The sequence below is a fragment of the Seriola lalandi genome, unplaced genomic scaffold (genome assembly GCF_002814215.2).
Source record: "Seriola lalandi dorsalis isolate HSWRI2012SDOR001 ecotype SW California unplaced genomic scaffold, Sedor1 jcf7180002054642, whole genome shotgun sequence".
NCBI lineage: Eukaryota > Metazoa > Chordata > Actinopteri > Carangiformes > Carangidae > Seriola > Seriola lalandi.
Window position 1 is genome coordinate 187221 of NW_019525195.1, and position 6843 is coordinate 194063.

The 6843-nt window shown below is 41.4% G+C and overlaps 1 protein-coding gene across 3 annotated transcripts in view; it reads right to left on the reverse strand.

Moving 5' to 3' along the window:
- Nucleotides 1-6843, reverse strand: part of LOC111665446 (galactosylgalactosylxylosylprotein 3-beta-glucuronosyltransferase 1) — a 72803-nt gene that overhangs the window by 38046 nt on the left and 27914 nt on the right. The window lies entirely within an intron of this gene.

Genomic DNA, 6843 nt, shown 5'->3' on the forward strand with positions numbered 1-6843 from the left:
GTTTTTCTTGCTCTGTCGGGAAAAATGGCAGAGAAGCTAACAAAAATGTCCATAAATGCTAAAATACGGCAGCAATTTGTCGACTTATTCAGTCTATCAGCTATTAATAGCCACCTCCCTCTTATGTATGCCCTCTGGGAAGCGTTATATCAAAATGTCCATTTGGAATAAGTGAGACAAACACACCAGCTGCACTTCTCACTCACTCCACCACAATTCCTCTGCATGACTCCCCCAGCTACCACTCCATTATTGATGAGACTTCCTCTGTCGGCCTCATCTGCCACAGTGTTGGTTGTACTCGCCTGTGGGCAGCCGCCGTGGTTGTAGAGAGGGGGGACCAGCTGATGCCATGCGAGGAAAAATGAGACAGGGTTGGGCACATTAACAGCCTATTGACAAGATGCGATGCAGAGGGCACGCAGTGTCTCAGGTTTGTTATCGGTTGTTATCTAAATTCAATAGGGTTGTCATAAGGGAAGAAAGTAATTATCTTAAAACCATGGGGAATGTCCCTTATGTAGATCCAACTGACTCGCAGATACACGACCTGAGCCCCAGGATTTAAAACATGCTCTGTGGTACCAAATTACAACAACAACTCAACCGAGCTGGAAATAAGTGAGGGGGAAAAAAAAAAAAAAGCAACAGGATCACTCACAGATTTCCATGCAGGCACTGTACTTATGTTTATGTTAAGATGTCATTATGATGTGTATCGTGGATTTCACTGCAATTTGTCCCGCAGTGATATGCTGAAAGATTAAACACCTATTGAAAACACCTGTTTTCTTTATGTATACTGTAGCTGTAAAGACAGACTGACTGAAATCAGAACAGCATTACTGGCATATGCGTATATATATACTTTACATTTAAGTAATGTTGAACTGAATTCATCACTCATGGTTCAGTGTGCTGCACGTGAACATATTAAACTGCTCTAGTCAAGTTTCATAACTTGTCATTATCTCAAGTTAAGAGGAGTTAAACTACATCTAAAGAAGCTTTTGTGTTTTCCCATCTACACATACTTTAATTAAACATGTTATACTTAAATGCTAGTTAATCTAGGTTATATTGAAATTTAATATGATATCTTAATATGTAAATTATATTCAGCTAATCTTGAAATAAATCTCAAATGTTAAAGTGGGAATTAAATGTGAAACTTCTAATTAACTTCAAAGATTCTGCATTTTAAAAAGTATTACTGAGTAGCTGCATTACAAGGTGTAAGAGCACATTTTTTCCTGGCCCTCCCCCGCACCAACACATGTAGACACACATACATCCTCTTCCATCTCACAATATTCTGCTTTAACTCGATGGAGCCGGCACTTCACAGCTTCACAGGGAACGATATATAGTCATACCTATTAGTGCATGTTGTGGTTCAGCTGACTGATTAGTATCATCTGGTCTTGTGTAGCATCATTATTATTACATCCCCACAAGAGAGTTTAAGTGAAAGAAACAAGTGTGTTTTAAAAAACATTCTAAAGGACACCGAGTTGCCCAGAAGGTCATCTCAGTGCGGAGGGACGGGAAAAAGCAACAATAATTGTCAGCTTAGACTGTGGAGCAACCAGGGGAGGCTGAGGAGCTCAAGCTGTGTCTGTGTTCATTGGGGGTTAAAAGCTGAGAGATAAAACCAGGCTCTAACCCAAAATGTATCTTTTGTCCATGGATGCGTAGCTATGGTTACTACACTGAATATAAATAGGCCGCTGATAAGAGGTGTGATATGGTGAAAGAAAAGGATAGTGATAGTTTTCAAGATAGACTGAACTGAGATAGACTGAGTGAACACCTGTCTACCTGCCTATTGTACAATTAAACAGACTGTTGGGGGCTCATTTATATAATAACATCAGCTACAGCTGTAATTGGCTGGCAGAATTATTGATCAAAACCACTCTACTGATAACAATGGGTGCTTGAAACAGAAATCTATATCTATCTAAAAAGAAAAGAAGCCATGAAAAGGACTAGATTCATTCCTTTGCAGTACTCGTCTAGGCACAAAATCCAGTCTAATACAAATCTTGTTTTCTTTAATACCCTTTAAAGTAACCATAATAAATACATTTGTGATGGTGATTTGGAAAATGCGGTGCTTATGTAAACACCACAAACACACATGAAATCAGATTTTCTTATGAAGTCCAGATACAATATTTTTTTTAAAGGTGTGTGGGTCATCCCTGTGATACAGTTTTTAAACTGTGGCTTCAGAGGGGGCTGTGTAAAGTCTGATAAATGTGCTCATGAGATAGGGCTGCTCAATTATGGAAAAAATCATAATCACGATTATTTTGGTCAATATTGAAATCAGGATTATGTAACACGACTATTTCACATGACTCTGGGAACGTGTTGCATTTATTAAAAAACACACCTTTTTTGCCATCTAAATTCGTGGTGTTTCCTTGCGTTGCAGCGACAACCATGTGGCAAATCTTGCACGTAGCATGTTTCTGCTCGTCGTCGGATTCATCGAAGCCAAACTGTTCCCAGACAACGGAGTTGGTTTTGCCTTTTTTTTGCTCACCAAACGCTGCTGCAGCTGCCCTCCTTCTGCCATCTTTACTCGCGCTGAGTTTTTAAAGTCCAGCGGAAGATACGCACACGACCTGCCTCCCTCTGGCTGAGAGACTTTGTGGCCTCGCGAGGGGCGGATGTGCGCGTGTCATTCAGAACGCAAGACAAAATAAGAGTGTCCTTGCAAAACAGAAAATGCAAAATAATTGTTTTTTCTCGATTGTACTATTTTTGGTGATCGTTGGGAGCCAAAATCGAAATCGAAATTCAGTTAATTGCACAGCCCTATCATGTGATGCCGCTTGAGTCGGCGTTGGTTGGGCCTGAAGACTACAAGTTAGAAACTGACAGACAGCTGGGCGTGTTGAGATAGAGAGAAGTGAGGTTACCAGACTTCTTTAGCACACTCGAGGCTACATTAGCCGCTAGCAACTAGGATCACACACCCGAATCTCTGATCATGCATTGAGCTGCATTGTGGGCAAAGGAGGCACTGGGAGTTTGGACAAGGCTGAAGAATGCATTGAATAAAAAAGATATTATTTCTGATTCTCCTGCATTGATTTTAATCCTGATTTCTATTTTCTTTTTTTTTTTTAATTTGAGCACTCTTTCAAGTTCTGTTTCATTTGTCCTAGCTTGTGGAAAGTTCACATTCTGTAGCTATAAGGTTTTCACTCAGTAACAGTGAGTGATGCATTTCATGTGTTATCAACTTCTGCAACGCACTAAGACGCTCCCTCAGGACTTGATGGAGTAACAGCACAAACTCCAGGCTTCATGGATTGCAGCAGGCGGCTCTAACACTGTTCAACCACCATTCTGGTGTGTGTGTGTGTGTGTGTGTGTGTGTGTGTGTGTGTGTGTGTGTGTGGGTGCGGACACACATTCACACACTTTCCGACAAGTTCATACTGTGCAGCGACCTGTGGCGGCTCTAACGTGGGCTGACCACGACAGTCTGTGCATCTGACAGTGACGGATGGAGGAAGAAACATGAAGCCTGAGGACCATGTGGAGGGAGAGACCAGACAGGGCGGTGTGGGTATTGATTGACTTGAAACCTGCTAATGTAAGCCATCACATATAAAGACGGACCTGCACTCACTTTCACACATGCTGTATATGCTCTCCCTGTATATAAAGTGTAAAAATGTGCCTGTGAACATTTCTTCCTTAATGCAGTTTTGATTGTAATTCATGCTTCAATACTGTACTGGCTGCTGCTTGGGTTTTCATATATTTTATAGTGTGACACAGGGTCTGAGGAAGAAGCTATGTGAGCCCTGCAGGGACAATCCTTTCTAATCCCGCCTCTACTTGATGGACCCATCGTGAGTAATGTCCAGGACAGAAGTATAATACACAGGATGGTTTCATATATTTTTTTTCTTTGGGCAAGAAAGGCAATTGCATGCTTTTTTTCTGCAGAATTCACTATGGTAACCTCTTTTTTATATGAATCTTGGTACCATTGGATCAGACCTTTGCAAGACTCCACTGCAGAAATTCCCCCAGACATACAATAATCCCATCACTCCTCTAATAAATGACTTTTATGTATGTCATTGTTGAGGAATAATTTGAGTGAGTGGAAAATGCCCTGAGGAAAAAAAACAACCAAAAAAACAGCTCCTGAATCTTTGATGGTGTGTCATATATGATATTGCAGAGATAATGACAGAGCTGGTGGCCTTTTTTATTCTGAAGACATCTGTCATTTAAGCAAAAATTGCCAGGTTTGTCATGAAAGAGAATTCATCGTGCCTTTGAGTATGGCTCTATGATTAATTCAGGCATGTCAGTTGCTGAGTAAATGCTTCTTTATTCTCGTGTAAGTGGTCAATATTAATAATGCACAGGCGGGTCTAAGTTCAGCATCCGTCTTGGCAAAGTTCAACATGGAAGGTTTCACCAGCTGCGCACGCTTTTCAGCGCAACCCTTCTTACTCTTTCTTTTTTTCTCTGCCCCTCTCTCTCTCTCTCTCTCTCTCTCTCTCTCTCTCTCTCTCTCTCTCTCTCTCTCTGAAAGGTGCTGTGTGGCTCCGTCGCCTATTCTGATAGAAAGATGTGGCCCATCAGCAGTAATTGGAGGAGCTGTGGTGGTTGGGTTTCTCTAGGAGTGATCGATCCCATGGATGGTGGAGGTGGGCAGGCAGACTGACAGCGCTGCATCCCCCACAGCTCCTGACAGCTCAATGAAGGCCAAGCCGCAGAGCACAGGATGTCCTTTTTACAAGAACAATCATCAAGCGTGTAGGTCACCCTCGAGCCCCCAGAACTCACAACCATCCAGTTAAATCATAATTACCCATTTAGTCGATTATCAGCTTGGTAGAAGCACGTTGAATTTAATGTTAGCCTTTCATTATACTCACATTAAAGATTAAAGGAAATGTCAGAGGCTTTATGGCGATGATGTGATGTAATTATCTCATAGGTGATTTATTTGAAAGATTTTACAGCAATAATCTCCTGACGCCCTCATACATTCTGTGAGGTATACAATTTAATTGCGCTCTGTGTGCACTGACACAATGAAATAGCACGAGATGTTGGATGATAGATGCAGCAGACACGGCACACAAGCGAGGTGATTTGCATAATACACCGGCTGGTGTCAATACCGCGCTGCGTTTTATCATCACAGCCAAGGAGAGCAGCCTTTGTTTGTTCTCCTGTTTGTTTTTTTTTTGTTTCTTTCTTAAGACCAAAACTGTACTGTGTTGAGCTCAGCCTGACCATTGGTTGCCATGGTGATGCACGGCAGCCGGGACTGATGGTGTGTTAGAAAAGCTTGGCACAGGTTAAATCAAAAGAACTATTTATCTACCTCGCGCTGTTGTCTTACCCTCATCACTGTCAGACCTCATGTTACCCATTGTATTAGGAGAGACCTGGTGACTCTGTTTAGAAGTTGCTGACAACTACAACAATACGAGCATATAAAAAGGCCGGTCACAGCGGCTTTTAAAGATTCTGTCCGATTGCATTTCATTGAGGAAATGCATTCAATGCACACAATCAGACAAAGGAATTTAATGACTGGGAATCCCTAAATGAAACTGGACAAGATATGTTACATATGTCTAGTGTCATATGGCTCCAAATTGAATGTTACTCCCTGATGTCTTCCCTCTATCCTGCCTTCTTTTGTTACTCATTCTTATTGAGACTTTTCTACGTATTGAATAGGTACACTTGATAAAAAGGGTGTGAACATACCGACAGACTCTTCACCCATCAGTCCGAGCAGTGATAGTTCCTCTGATAATACATATAAATTCACTTAATATCACACTCCTGCTGTTTCTTTGACAATATCAGTGTTGCAGGGTGTCAGGCCTGTGAGCAGCAATATCGTCGCTGCATCCATTTGTGTGGCTTGGACTGCGCCAGAAATCCTCACTGTCCTGGCTCAGAACCAGAGCTATTAAACCTGCCCAGTTATGGCCCAGAGATAGAAAGCAACGCTAAAAACTACAGTGCATAAAATTGGACAACTTTGGTGGGGACATAGCCAGGATTTAAGACATCCTGAGGTCAGTGGTCAAGTCTCCCGAGACACATACCCCACCTTCAAAAGATTAAATAAATATAGGCCTAGCCTCTAAAATGCTTTAATTATTAGGCTTTGTCAGATTTTATGAACTTACAGTAGCTAGCTGTTAACCTGAATGCTATGTCTTTTCCACAACGCCAGAGGCAAGATTCTGTTGTGAAAATACTGAAGCTTTATTCATCCATTTTTGATTGACCTAAAATGTAACCAATCACTGTTATTTCCTTTAAAATAATATAATACCCCTCAATTAAACTCCCCCCAAAATTGACAGAAAATTATGGAGGACTGTCTTCAGTGGTACAACTGAACAAATGACAGCTATTTATGAATAATTTTCTTTGAATTAATGAAACACAGAGCAAGTAATTTTAAGTTTCTTCTATTACCATCTAAGATTCAAACTTTTTCCAGCTGCAAATGCAGTGCAATATGTTTTAAATTCATAAAACTAGCATCACCCCACTGGCAGCTCATTTTCATACCATATTGTTAAAGATTAAATTACTAGTTCAGATGGGCTCTTTTTTCTTTTGCGTTGCAGTGGGAAATCGAGAGCAACTCTCATCCTCCAGGAGTTTGGCAAATACTTTTGAACAGCCTCCCCTTGATATTACCTGCTGATCCCCCTCAGGGAGAACTTCTGACAGAGACCGAGGACAGGAGAAGGTTGTGGCTTTACAGGCAATCCCCCTATAATATTACCTCTCTTCCCCTTGCCACCCCCCCCCCCCCCC